Source organism: Sardina pilchardus, chromosome 19, assembly GCF_963854185.1.
Source record: "Sardina pilchardus chromosome 19, fSarPil1.1, whole genome shotgun sequence".
Lineage (NCBI taxonomy): Eukaryota > Metazoa > Chordata > Actinopteri > Clupeiformes > Clupeidae > Sardina > Sardina pilchardus.
The window spans coordinates 21,482,903-21,498,446 of NC_085012.1; the positions used below are offsets into that span (position 1 = coordinate 21,482,903).

General features: G+C 40.8%; 1 pseudogene; it reads right to left on the reverse strand.

Annotated features, from left to right (window-relative positions):
• Positions 1-5,771: 5,771 nt before the first annotated feature.
• The window catches only part of LOC134065802 (uncharacterized), an 11,721-nt pseudogene continuing 1,948 nt past the window's right edge, over positions 5,772-15,544 (reverse strand).

The following is a 15,544-nucleotide window of genomic DNA, read 5'->3' on the forward strand; positions in this document are numbered from 1 at the left end:
CTCCGATTAGAGTCGATTTTTCAAGTGTGAACTTATCAAGAAAGGGGCAAATAAATGTTACACAGCTCTGCAACAAGTATAGGACAATGATAGACTTAGCAGCCTTAACATTAACTTGGAAAATCAAGGAGAAACAGCAAATCAACAGTGAACAAAAACTAGCAAGGAGAACGTTTTAAATCTCCTTAAATCTAATTGTCGGAGTGTTTGAAAGACAAGTTAGAGGCGCTAAGACCCGCCTTACGTTGCTTCTGATTTGTTTATATTGCGTGATGCCTTCAGTGGTTGGTGAGATTTAGGCACAAAGGACTGGTGGATTGGTTATTGCTGTCAGTCAATTAGAGCTCGTACTACGGCAGGGCAAGTTTATCATCATGAAAAAAAAATATATATATATATAGCGCACTGAATGGGGAAGTATTTTGCGTGAGAAATGTCAAGTATGGCGTGTGGTGTGAGAATGGGTCAAATTGCGTGACTGTCACGCTCAAAGCGTGAGACTTGGCAGCCCTGCCAGCACGTGCCTATACATACACAAACACAGGTGCCCCATGCTAATACACACACACACACACAAACACATACACACACACACACACACACACACACACATACCAGCACGTGCCTATACACACAAACACAGGCGCCCCATGCTCACACACACGCACACCCACCAGCGCGTGCCTATACACACAAACCCATGCTTGTACACACTCACCATACACACAAGTCCCATACACACACTAGTGTTCCAGCAGCATAGCTTTCACTTTCACTTCCAATACACACACACACACACACACACACACAAACACCCTCTCTCTCTCTCTCTCTCTTTCTCTTTCTCTCACTCTCACCCACTCACACACGCACGCACATACAGACTAACAGACACAGTCCTTCCCTGTTTGTGTTGTACAGCTGACTCTTTCAGGTGTGAGAGAATCTGGCAGTGCTGCTTTGCTGCAGTGATGCGTGTGAGTGGCCATGTTGGGGGCTGAGACTCTCCCCACAGGCCTCAGCACAGACAGAGCCCATGCAGCTCCACATCCAGCTCCACATGCAGCTCCACATCCAGCTCCACATCCAGCTCCACATGCAGCTCCACATGCAGCTCCACATCCAGCTCCACATCCAGCTCCACATGCAGCTCCACATGCAGCTCCACATCCAGCTCCACATCCAGCTCCACATGCAGCTCCACATCCAGCTCCACATCCAGCCTCTGCTTCAGGGTGGGGGGCTGAAAATACGCCCAGCACTCTCTTTCTCAGGGCTCTCTCTATATATACTGTATCTATTTCTCTCTCTCTCTCTCTCATTCTCTAGCTCTGTCAGCAGGAAGGCAAAGGGAGCAGACAGGAGAGAGAAAGAGAGAGAGGAAAGAAAGGGAGGAGGAGAGAAGGAGGAGGGGAAACAGGATGTCACCAGGTACAGTAGAGACATATGGCAATCCACTGGGTAGAGAGAAAGGGGTGTGTGTGTGTGTGTGTGTGTGTGTGTGTGTGTTAGAGAAAGACAAGGTAATTATGCAAGCAAGCAAGAGAAATAAACAGTGATCCGCTGGGTAAGAAAGATAGTGTGTGTCTGTGTGTGTGTGTGTGTGTGTGTGTGTGTGTGTGTGTGTGTGTGTGTGAGTGTGAGAGAGTGTGAGGGGGGGTTGAGGGGCTATTTTATCAACCATCAGCAGGGACAGAGCCAGAGCACAACACATGAGACGTGCCCAAGCAGCAGCACTCCCACCAGTAAAATGAAACGCCTCTCTCTATCTGCTGTTGATCCCTGAGCAATTTCATCCCCACAAATTACTGCAGGACACTTCTCCTTTCCGGGGCTCATTACGAAGGGGAATATTTCACACAGGCTGCCTCATTAAGACACTGGCCTCTTCAGTAGGAGTGTTAATGACTTCTCCAAAATAGACCGCTCCTCTGCTCCTCGCAAAATTAAGGCCAGCTAAGCAACAAAATGAGCCCAGATAGTTTTCCTTCATTTAAAATGTTTGCTATAATTGAGCACTTACATATATTGTGTAATTTAATTGCCTTTGTTTCACCCAAGAGGGAAAAAAATACAACACTTTGCCTGTGTTGGTGACTGCCATATTTTGCTCTCGAGTGGCCAACAAAACCAGTTTTACTTTCCATCCTTAAGAGTCGTTACATTAAGAAGTGATTTAATTGTTAAACAGGGAGTCATGAGTAAACTTCAGTGCGGGCGCATCTTCACTATTAAGGGTTTCGTGATGTTATTTTTCTCCTGCTCCTCCGTAGCTTCTCTCGTAGCTTCAGAGGACCAGATCATGACATGGACGGCATGATTCAAGAGCTTCAGGCGGTCCTATTAAAAGTGACATTACAGGTGAAAAGTGACATTATGCAGCTGGTGTTGAGAACTAGCCAGCTGGAATATTTCAGAGTCTGGTAATAAGACTCTGGTTGAACTTTCCTGTACTCTACACCCATATAGCAGTTTTATAACTTCACATATATTAACATGTTTTTATGCTTGCTGCTCAAACATCAATAATAATTCCAGACAGCTGATGTCCAGAACCCTCAATTACTGGCTTCATGTCATGTCGAGGTCATTTTCACTCTGTTGAGACTTATTTTTCAATATTTTTGACCAAGAGACAATACTTTTTCCCTTTCGGAAATAATGGTAAAGCGTCCTTAAAGGGTAACTTGACCGAAAACCAACCTTGCAACATTGGGACTTACTGTCCTGGGGTGCGTTTCTAGAAAGCATCGTATGCTAACTTGCGTCGCAACCTTGGGAGTTCGCTCCATCGGATTTGGTGTTTCTAGAAAACGTAGTTCAAACTCTCAATCGCAAACAAGGACACAAAGTTTGGTCGTTTGAACGACTACCCCTGGGCAGTCGCACCAGTGGCGTACCTTGGGAGTTCCGGATGGTGATGTCGTCAGGACAATGAAAGGGACAATGAAAACATAAATAATATCTAGTGAGAGAGACTGAATGCAGAATTTTTTTTCTCAGAAGGGCATTCTAACACATGATAAGAGTGACAGCTCTCGGTCAAGTTAACACTGGCTGGGGTGATAAATGCCTCCAGAGAAATATGACATGGAAATGTTACCTCAGGACATGAGGGACATATTACCTCAACTTATAGGAAATATGTCAGTTTTTGATGCCATAAAAATGAAGTATTTGTATTGAGCACTTTGATATTCGTATGTGGCTATTCTGGTGCTGATTGAGCTAAATTGGAGAAATCAATCAAAAATGCCAGATAAGGATTGCTGTCACTTCACTCCTTGGATTTGCAGATTGTTCTCTTTCAGTTTCTTACGGTAACATATTTGAACAAGTGTGCGGACCTTTTTCTTCATGTTGGTCAATGGTCAGTAGTGACCTTCTAGAGGCTCAAAGAGTCTGACGTTGGGCTACATGCCTTCCTGACCTTTAAGCCCACTTCTGTTGGAAACACAGATGCTCTTACAGAAATTAAATTGGAGAAGCTAAATACACATCAGTTTTTTAGTGTTACACACAAAATCTTGACATACACAGAAAAAATTGATTAGCAGGGTTTACTTAATTTTATTGTGTACATTGGTTACACATGAATGAAATGTCTAGAATTAGTCCAGCATTCCTCTTTCGGTTTACAAAATTGATTCATGTTGTTATAAACCAATGTGAAGTAATTCCAATTAAATTAATTGCATTTAGGCCTATATGAAATATTCATGTAATATCAACATGGTTGTGTTATATAGAATAGAATAGAATAATACTTTTTTGATCCTGTGAGGGAAATTTGTTTCTCTGCATTTAACCCAATTAGTGAACACACACAGTGAAGACACAGTGAGGTGAATCACACACTAACCCAGAGCTGTGAGCTGCCTGCCCAACCAACGGTGCTCGGGGAGCAGAGAGGGGTTACAGTAGGTGCCTTTCTCAAGGGCACTTCAGCCATGGACTGGGCGGGGATCGAACTGGCAACCCTCTGGTTACAGGCTCGAAGCCCTAACCAGTAGGCCACAGCTGCCACATATAGGCAGCATGTACTGAGAGTAGCCATTCAGATGTAGGCATGAGGTATTGCAACATCAATGTTAAAGGAGGATATCTTTGATATTTAAGACTTTAAGAAGTCTTGAAATGAAACAAGCCAAATATTTTTGTCAAGAGTCAGAACAATCATTTAAGTTGACAAATTGAGCCATAAAACCAGTGATACTTTGCATGCTGAATACCTAACTCACTCATGGTGATAACAAAGCACGGTTCACCTCAAAGCACAACAAAAGATATAATAGCTCCAAATTCTAACTTAAGATACAGTATAGCTCAAAATTCTACTGGTTTCAAAACCAGTAATCTTCTTTTAAAAAAAAGAAGAAAAAAGAAAAAAAAAGAAAAACTCATGTGAAAACTTTTGCAAATACTGTTAGCTGTATCTATATATACAGTGGGTATAGTAAGTATTCACACCCATGCTAAAGTTGACTAAAAAGAGGAATATAAAATCATCTTTTGAGAATTGATTGTAATGCCTTAATTCAAAAAATGAGTAAAAATCAAACCGTTAAGGACACTAATTTTCTTTGTGACTGAAGAATGTATCGTAAATAGATAAATGTTCTTCCTTAAATACAGGTTGCATAAGTAATTGACCCCTATGCTAAATTCCCATAGGAGCAGGAGGATTTTTTATATGTTTTTATTTTTAAAGGCCAGATTATTTCATTGATCCAGGATATTATGCATCCTGATAAAGTTCCCTTGGCCTTTGAAATTAAAATAGCCCCACATCATCACATACCCTTCACCATAGCTAGAGATTGGCATGGTGCTTTTTCCAGTTAGCCTATTAGCCTGTTTGATGCTCATTGAGCTCAATGCAAATCATGCAAATCAAAATAAAAACATATAAAAAATACTCCTGCTCCTATGGGAATTTAACATAGGGTTCAATTACTTATGCAACCTGTATTTAAGGAAGAACATTTATCTATTTACGATACATTCTTCAATCACAAAGAAAATTAGTGTCCTTAGCGGTTTGATTTTTACTCATTTTTTGAATTAAGGCATTACAATCAATTCTCAAAAGATGATTTTATATTCCTCTTTTTAGTCAACTTTAGCATGGGTGTGAATACTTACTATACCCACTGTATAAGTAAGGGATAACGGCCGACGAAGTGACCGGTTCGATGGAAATAATGGCTAGGTGGAGGTCTAGAACTCCGGCGACGTGCGAAGCACGGAGACGGAGTTACCTCCGCCGTGCCATTATTTCCATCGAACCGGTCGACCTCGAAGGCCGTTATCCCGCTTATCTCCCGTTTGTATTCATAACCTGTATATTTAGAACATAGTTTTATTCCACCGTTGCGTCCGTTAACATCGCTAAAACTGTTTTGACTGTGGGACTACTTTCCGCCACATATCAACTTTCTACTTGCAGGACAAAACTGCCGTTACTAGTTCTAAAATGGATGGTTGCTATGGCCAAAGGCCAGTCGTTAGTTCTAAATGGCTGGTTGCTACGGCCAAAAGCCAGTCGTTAGTTCTATCCACTGATCTATAAAGAATACCTGGATAGACTATCTCATTGTTGCTGACCCATCAACAATGAAGCCAATGGAACTGTCCCGAGTGGTCCCATAATGGCGGCGATGTGTTCCAATTCCATTGTTGCAGAACGGCAACATTCTTTTACTGTCTTTTACTGTCTATGCATTCCTATGGCAAGTGGTCCCATAATGGCCGCCGCCATGTAATAATAATAATAATAATACATTTTATTTAAAGCGCCTTTCAAGACACCCAAGGTCACTTTACAGGGTTGCAAAATCATCACATAGAAATAAAAAGAAAAGAAAAATGTTAAATGTTAAAGTCAGTTAGCCAGTCCATAAGCTTTTTTGAAGAAAAATGTTTTCAGTCTACTTTTAAAGACAGTGATTGAGTCAGAGTGTCTGATGTAGTCTGGCAATGAATTCCATAGCTTGGGGGCAATGTAGCTGAAAGCCCTCTCTCCCAGAGTGCAGAGGTTCACATCAGGGACACGTAGCAGGCCTGCTGAGGAGGATCTCAGAGGGCGGGCAGGAGTGTACACTTCCAGTAGGTCAGTGAGGTAGGTAGGGGCGTTGTTGTTTAGGGACTTGTATGCCAGGAGCAGGACCTTAAAATTTATTCTGAAGGCAACTGGAAGCCAGTGCAGCTGCATGAGCGATGGTGTTATATGGCTGGTGGATTTGGAGCATGTTATAATCCGCGCTGCAGAGTTCTGGATGAGTTGGAGCCGGTGAAGTAGCTTATTTGGAATTCCAGACAAGATTGAGTTGCAGTAGTCCAGGCGGGAAGTCACATACGCATTGACTAGGACTTCTGCACTCTGCTGGGTGAGTGCTGGGCGGAGCCGTGCAATGTTCCTTAGATGGAAAAAGGCATTTCTTGATATGGTGTTAATGTGTGCATTGAACGAGATGGTATTGTCCAGTATGACACCAAGGCTCTTGACCTGTTTGGAACAAGGGATGGTGCTGCCATCTACATAGATGGTGATAGGTTCCATCTTAGTAAGAGCTGATTTGGAGCCAACCAGTAGCAACTCAGTCTTACTGCTATTCAGCTTCAGGTAATTTTGTGTCATCCACACGTTGATGTCATGGAGGCAGGCAGTAAGTGCAGCTGGCGGAAGGGTGGCAGTAGGTTTCACTGAAAAGTAAAGCTGGGTGTCATCAGCATAGCAGTGAAATTGAACATCATGTTGCCTGAGGATAGTGCCAAGTGGAAGAAGGTAGATAATGAACAACAGAGGGCCCAACACAGATCCCTGGGGCACCCCTCTTGTCACAGCAGTACTCTCAGACTTGCAGCTCATCATTTGTACGCACTGTGTCCTACCAGAGAGATAGGAGGTGAACCACTGGTGAGCACTGCCACGCACTCCGATATTAGCTAAACGTTCCAGTAGAACATGGTGAGAGATGGTATCAAAGGCTGCGCTGAGATCAAGGAGAATCAGAATGGAAATAAGTCCATCATCAGCTGCACAGAGGAGATCATTAGTAATCTTAACCATGGCCGTTTCAGTACTGTGCATAGGACGAAATCCAGATTGGAATGGCTCAAAGAGATCATTGTCCTTCAGGTGATCCTGGAGTTGAGTCGCCACTATTTTCTCAAGCACTTTGGAGAGAAAGGGCAAGTTAGATATAGGCCTGTAGTTGTTGAAGTTGTTAGAATCCAATCCAGGTTTTTTCAGCGTTGGTCTGACAATAGCTGTTTTAAAGGCAGATGGTACAGTGCCAGAGAGAAGAGAGGTGGTCAGAATTGATGTAATCATCGGAGCAATAGATGGCAGGCAACTCTTAACCAGGCTTGTTGGAAGAGGGTCCAGCTGACAGGTGGAGGAATTGCACTTTTTGATGAGGCCACAGATGGCACTTTCAGTAGGGAGACTGAATTCACAGAGTTCATTGTTGTAAGATGAGCCCAGGGTGCACTGTGAGTATGGATGGTTCAGCTGATTAATTGAACATTCTAATTGCTGATGGATTGCCTCAATTTTGGTATTAAAAAAGTTCAAGAAGGCTGAGCAGCGTTCATCAGAGAGTTCTTGATGGGTGATGTTATCAGGTGGCTTAAGAAGACCAGTAACAGTGGAAAAGAGGGTCCTGGTGTTTCCATGTCCTTGACTGATTATCTTTGCATAGTATGATCTTTTTGCAGCACAGAGAGCATTTTTATACTCATGTACATGTCTTTATGCACAGTAAGACCAGTCTTTTTTGACTGGTCTTACCAGACAGTAAGACCAGTCTTTTTTGACAGCCGCTCCAAGCGTCGGCCCAAGGATTTCATATGCCGAAGTTCTGGCGTAAACCAAGGAGCGGAGTGCACAAATGAAACAGTGCGCGTCTTCATAGGAGCAACTTTGTCAAGTGCTGTATACAAACATTCATTATAGTGGTCAACTAAATCCCCTAATGAACTATTCAGAGCAGGTGTGGGATAAGTGGCAATTAGAGAAGTGAGTTCCTCAGGTTCCACCTTTTTGATGTTGCGATATGACATCACACGCTGAACCTTGGACTTCATGACAGGAAGATAGATGTCAAACAGTACAGCTTTGTGATCAGAGATGGGTAGTTCAGCAGTACTGACATTGCCAGGCTTGATACCAGAGCAACAGACCAGATCTAAAATATGTCCTTTGCTGTGGGTTGGACAGTTAACATGTTGTGTGATGCCAAAGGAGTCAAGCATATCCATAAAATCTTTTGTGAATGCATTAGAACAATTGTCCATGTGTATATTAAAATCCCCCATCAGGATGACATTAGGAGACATTGCATTCAAAGCAGTAAGAACAGTTGAAAGTTCAGGAATAAATGTGTTTGATAGTTTAGGAGGTCTGTACAATACCGCAATGATGGTAGGTGTGGGTCCTTTGATCTGAACAGCCAGCAGTTCAAAAGAGGTGTGACAGGCACAGAGAGTGGTGTCAGTTTCATATTCTCGCGATAGAGCAGTGCGAGACCACCTCCCCTCCCGGATGAGCGGGATTTACAGATGTAAACAAATCCATGCGGGACTGCTTGGTTCAGGTGGAAGAAATCATTGCTCTGCTGCCAGGTTTCCGTGAGACATAGAAAGTCCAGTTTATGATCCATAATGAAGTCGCTGACAAGAGAAGCTTTGTTGGTGAGCGATCGTATGTTGAATAGCCCAGCTTTCAGTCGGTTTGACGGACTGTGCACATCCGATCTGGGCAGACGGGCAAGCACAGTATGGTCAACTCGTCTATCAGGCTTCAAACGACCACGATCAGCAGTCCAGAGACATGGGATTGATTTGCCTTCCTTAGCCGTGTAGATTTTGTTGCGACGAGATCCTCGGTGGACATAGGCCTACTTCGGACGTCGGAGAATGTCGCGTTGACACAGAAGCTCCGCAGAAGGCGCATAATTCCCCCATAGCCGGTAAAGTTCACTTATCGAATATTTCCTCATCCTTGCTCCAGCAGCTGTTGCTTATGCATGAAGAAGTGTGTAAGAAGTGGGCTGTAGGTCTACTGGAACTTCAGTTGCATTTTCCGGTCAAAGCGTAGGATGTCAGACTCCAACTCCGCAAAAAATAAACTAATGGGGAGCGCTGGGTCAATTGAGACACTTTTCAGTTAAACGATCTTTTCAAAGATTACGTACACACACATTTTTATCATGTGATCAACAACTCACATGTGTTGTGTCTTAGTTACAAGTGTAATTTAACACATATGTTGGATGATCGCGCTGTTTTCAAACTTTGAACGTAAGTTGACATTTGTATCAAATGCCCCACCTATGCGTGTCGTTTGAGACACATAGGAGGGGCAATTAATACAGCATGTTTTAAACAGAAACTACTGACCTTACTCACGTTTTTATGAAGCATATCTACATACTAGTGTACTCGTCATCCCGAAAATTTCACATTATTTCTCGCAATATAACTAGGTCAAACAAATATTTTTGTCCCGTGCGTAACTTCTGATCAAAAAAAAAATCTACCGCATGTAATATTTGTTTCCCTCACTTCGCTGAATATCTGTGGATTCATGTCATACACATGTTTTGTTCATTCAAAATATATGTTGTTCATTCAAACAAGTTGTTGTTAACTCAAATCAGTTGTTGTTCCTCGCAAAACAGTTATTAATTCGGTGATTTATACAGATATTGATCGTGCATGTGGCCACATCCGGGTTATAGCGTTAGGGACATTTAAACAGCTGTACCAATTGAACCTCCAGCGACTACTGACACTTAAACCTGTTTTGCTTCTAAACTTCAAAACTATGACATTGCATACTTTAGGGTCTGTTTAAGTACGAATTCATCTGTTGTTTGATCATATTATTATTGCATGGCACCCAAAATAGAACTTTTGATCACAAAAAAACTACCGCATGTAAGATTTTACTTACCGTAGACGAAAACCGGTTCCCGCTAATAACTTTTGAATGGCGTGACGTAATTTCACGAGATTTGCCAGGATTGGTAGGTGTTATGTGCTAGACGTAGTGTCAAAATATGACGGCTCAAGCTTGGATGGTTTTCGAGGAAATCGCTGTGTATCAATTGCCCCATGTCCCAATCGACCCGGCGCTCCCCCTACGGCGGAGATATTATGAAATGCGTAGATATATACAACTATTGGACTTAACTACTGAACTGAGTATGGAAATCAAATAAAATTATTAATATAATAATGAGAAATAGTAAAAATACTGAAAGTAAACAAGCCAGCCAGAGCGGCGTCAAACTCGCCAGCATTCCCGTTACTAGGCAACTATATGTGTTAGTAGGCTTCAGAATTTTGACGTAGATGCTCTATCCAGGTATTCTTTATAGATCAGTGGTTCTATCTCTCCCGTTGTCAAGCGGGCATATCCCAGGATTCTGATTAACTTTAACTTTGAAAAGATCGCTACTTTTATAGCCTACATGGCATCAAACTAGCTACAATCCACCTCTGTCATATGCTACAATGTTACTATGGTTCTGCACGTCTGTATTTCAGCTTGGATGCAACGTGACAGTTCATTTAAACTTCGCAACGAGTTTGGCGAATTAATATTCAAGTGCGATACGGGAACTACTTCAAAGGTAGCCTAGCAGGTTATACGAAGTTAATGGCCACCCCATCAGCCAATCAGAGAAGAGAATTCCATTGTTGAGGGAGATAATATATATAATATATATATAATTATCTCAGCGTTCTTGCAAAGGGTCATGGGAACACAATGAAATCAATGCATGTGTTCATTTGCCTTACTGTACTGTATGTGCTTCACATTGAGCTAACATGATTTTGTTGGATGAATTTGTGGTTGTGGCAAAATCTGCCAGTTCAATATAACAGTTTGAAAGAAAAAACATGGGTTTGTTTAAAGGAGTCATAGAACGCATTTTTTGACCATTACAAATTGATCTTTGAGCCTAAATAATGTCATATGTAAATTTGTGGGGCTGAAAACGCCCCAGGAGCACTGCTAGATCGCCTAATACAAGGTCATAAATAAGCCTTGCAATGAAACGGTTTGTTTTTCCCGCCCACTCAGCAAGTTCATGAATATTCAAATGAGATGCGCGCTGATTGGTCTATTGGCCGATATGTCCTGAAAGTTGATTGGCTCAATCCACCGGTCTGAAGCTAGAGCAAAGTGAAACTACGTTTACTGCTGGTAAATAAAGCCAAAGTCTTTGATAAAGCTATCAACAATGGATTTAAATAAGGAATACAGCCGTACATGTATAAACCGAGTCAGAAGAAGGTTCTGACGAAGATGAAGTGCAGCAGATTCCCCAACAGAATGAATGTGTTAGATTGGTAAGTTTTATCAGTACATTTCTTAGTATAGTAACTCTCCAAAGTTAGCTGTAATAACGCTAGCATTACAACGTCTCTGCCATAGACCACATATCTAGATACTAGCATCGTAAGAGCAGTTTAACAAGAATTATTAATCGAAGGTATGCAAATGAGAGGGGTGTATCTAAAGGGGGATGGGCGCCTATTACGTGTTATCTGAGCTCTGTTCAGATTGGAGCATTTCAACACGGCTGTTTCTATTTCCCAATTTGCATACGAAAGCAGGCGGGGGACGCGGTAAAGTCTTTGGTGTTGTCCTTTGGACACTGCTCGCAGCCTAAATTCAACAAGAACAAGGTGAATGTGGTTTTGAATTCTAGGACTCCTTTAATTTAATGTTTTGTGGTATAGTAAATGTGACAAACCCTCTTTTCCTTTTCCCCCATACGATTACCTTACTTGATTCAATTAGAAAAAGTGTATTATTCAATCGGAAAGACTATTTGAATAAGGATGTGTTTCATCCAGAGACTGTTTCATGTAATTGTAATGTCATATGGTTTCATAAATTGGACAGCTCTTGGATCTGGTGCTCTTGTTAAGGATTCAGTTGTGTTTCTAAGTCATATCAAGTGACCTAGGGCTGAAATTTGGTAAGTTCAGAGATGCTTGTTATCCAGCAGAAGCAAAACAATATGCTAGCCTCTGTAGCTCTGTGCCAGTACTTCACACAGCTATTCTGTTTTTTCCTTCTTTTTTTTTTTAAAAAAAAAAGAAAGAAACTACAGCCTGTATAGGCTTATTTACTATGAACACACCATTGATAACTGTGTGTACAAATGCTGGATGAGAATTAATGAGGAACAAAGCAGTTAGTAATAGCTTAGTAATGTTTAATAGTGAGTAGTTATTACAAAGTGCACATATTATCACATGATACTTTTTCATATGTGTATAGCTAGACTGTCCAGAAAAAAAATATATAGAAATGTATAGATGGCCCTTACAATGACCAAGGTAAGAGCTTAAAAGTCACGCCTATCATAGAAACTACAACGTGTTGTATACCTTATGAGACATACACAGACACTTAAACCCACCCACCCAATCACACTTACAGCTGCACAATAGTGCAGTCCACACTGAAATCCACACACACCACCACTTATGCCCATACCTAGCAGTGTAAGCATTAAAGGCTGCATGAATATATGTGAATAATAATCTCTGCTTATATATGTCAAAACCAAGGAAATTAAGGAAATGATGAAGATGGCGGTTACTGCCGTTGTGATCTGGTTACATCTATCCATCATGTCTGTAGAGATAAAAAAAAGAGAAATAATGAAAGTCTCTGCTGCAGTCTCAAAGTATCTCTGAGGCGTTAAGAGATGGCAGACATGCGGGAAGTCAAAGACCAAAAGCCCTATATATGCCCTACCAGAGATGGCTCCTGTACCTCAATAATCCAGTTTTTTATTTTCTTTTTTCATTTATTTTTTGTTTGAGAGGCATCACTGCACATCCTGCACCATTGTAACATCTTGCTCAGATAGCACCACATTCTATACAGTTGGCTATCACATACAGTACAGGCCAAAAGTTTGGACACACCTTCTCATTCAATGAGTTTCCTTTATTTTCATGACTATTGACATTGTAGACTCACACTGAAGGCATCAAACTATGAATTAACACATGTGGAAAACAAAAAAGTGGAAAACAACTGAAAATATGTCTTATATTCTAGTTTCTTCAAAGTAGCCACCTTTGCTCTGATTACTGCTTTGCACACACTCTGCATTCTCTGGATGAGCTTCAAGAGGTAGTCACCTGAAATGGTTTTCACTTCACATGTGTGCCCTGTCAGGTTTAATAAGTGTGATTTATTGCCTTATAAATGGGGTTGGGAATCAGTTGTGTTGTGCAGAAGTCAGGGGTGATACACAGCTGATAGTCCTACTGAATAGACTGTTAGAATTTGTATTATGGCAAGAAAAAAAGCAGCTAAGTAAAGAAAAACGAGTGGCCATCATTACTTTAAGAAATGAAGGCCAGTCAGTCCAAAAAATTGGGAAAACTTTGAAAGTGTCCCCAAGTGCAGTCGCGAAAACCATCAAGCGCTACAAAGAAACTGGCCGTCCCAGGAAAGGAAGACCAAGAGTCACCTCTGCTGCGGAGGATAAGTTCATCTGAGTCACCAGCCTCAGAAATCGCGCGTTAACAGCAGCTCAGATTAGAGACCAGGTCAATGCCACACAGTTCTAGCAGCAGACACATCGGTAACACTTTATAATAACCATCCGATATAAATGGTTAATTGATGCTTTATTTTGCAACTATAATTAAACATTTAATAACTTAATAATCATAAATTAATCATTTGTAGATAACAATCAATGATTACTAAACACATAACTTACACATACTTTATTATCAGCTTATGAAAAAATAAACAATTTATTTATATACAACATACAGAAAAATATCTGTTTAGTGATAACTTGATTTCAATATATTTTATATCAATAAACTACATTATTATTGCAAATGTTGTATTATTTATAATGCCATATTGAGTTATTATTAAGGATTATAATGTTGATTGTAGGCCTTTACATAGCCATATCCTCAACGCCTATGCCTATTACATAGATTGATTAACTATTGAACTATAAATGATGTTCTATTGATTAACAGTTAGTTAGATAAACAATTACAATATTTGCTTTTCAGATGGCTATGATAAAGTTGGGTCTTAGTCTTTTATTTGTTAGTAAATAATTAGTAAACTATCTAAAAATGTCAATATCATTAGCCTAATGGATGGTAAATGACGGCATCAAACCTTTTTTGGATGGCTATTATAAAGTTGCATCTTAGTCTTTTACATGTTAATAAACAATTTGTAAATTATCTAAAAATGACAATCAATAACTGGAGAGAAAACCATCTATGAACATAATGTTTATTTGAAGTTTCACGTTTTGAAAGTTGACAAAACAAAATGATCATGACAATTTGATAATGGAAAACATTAGCCTACATCAAAATGAACAATTTCTTTTAACATTTCTTGGCAATGTCGTGGAGTAGGCGACTCAAAGTGGACCATTGCGATCATTCCACTCAATTAAGGTGATCTTTAGCAAGTCAGCTGTCCGATTCCCCCTGCGTCTTGAGATGTTCTCCTTGTAGGCTAACTCCGCCAGGCCCTCTCGATGTGCTGTGTGGCAACTTGTAGCCTATCTGCATGGACGAATGCTTGACTGTGTGTCAGGTTCACATACTCTTACCCAAATGCAGGCAGTAGCTGACGATAGGCTCACCGCCATTCATCAATTAAAACTAAGGTCCCTGTTCTAATATTGTGGACGATGAGAGGTACCAGCTTGTCTTGTCCTTTTTGCCACTAGAACAGACGACATCTTTTGTGCTTCACACCGAGCATCCCAAACACGCATCTGTTTGCTTTTCAAGCATTGCATTTAATCTTTCTAAATCAGTCTTCTCCTCTGCAGCTATTTCATAAGCTTCTTTACATTCTTTTTACTTTCAATTAGTTGCACCTCCCTTGCTAAACCAGGCATTTTGATTCCATAAGGAAATATAATTTCTCTGTCCAGTTTGTGCCATAAAATACGCGCCAGAACAGAAGTGCATTGGTAGCTGTGAAGCTAGCAGCAATGGGGTGGAGGGAAACGTCAATATACAAAATACAAGCATTGACCGATTATACTGTCTTGCCATAATTTTATCAGCCTCCATTTACCATGGTTGGTTTCCAGTAATATGCAATGAATTATAAAATGTACAAATTATAAATCAACCTAGCAAGTTGCAAGCCCAAAGAGAGGGATCTCAAACTCTTATTTTGAAGTCAATGAATTCAGGAAACTACGTCTGAGGGTGACCAAACTTTCCTTTTTCGTCAGGATATGTTGTTGTTAACAAGTTGCTAGTGACATGATCTCGAAGTATGTGGACTTATAAGAAGAAATTAAGCATATAATTACATTTCATTGTCATTTATCTCAGACACGAAATATTAAAAAGAAAATGTAGACATTTTACAAGGTCGGGGAAGATCAGGAAACTAGATGGTGAAACTAAATCGCCTGTAACCCTATCGACGATGGCGGTTGCATAGGAGAAGACTTGTTAGCCTGAATGAATGGCTAGCCAGAAAACATAG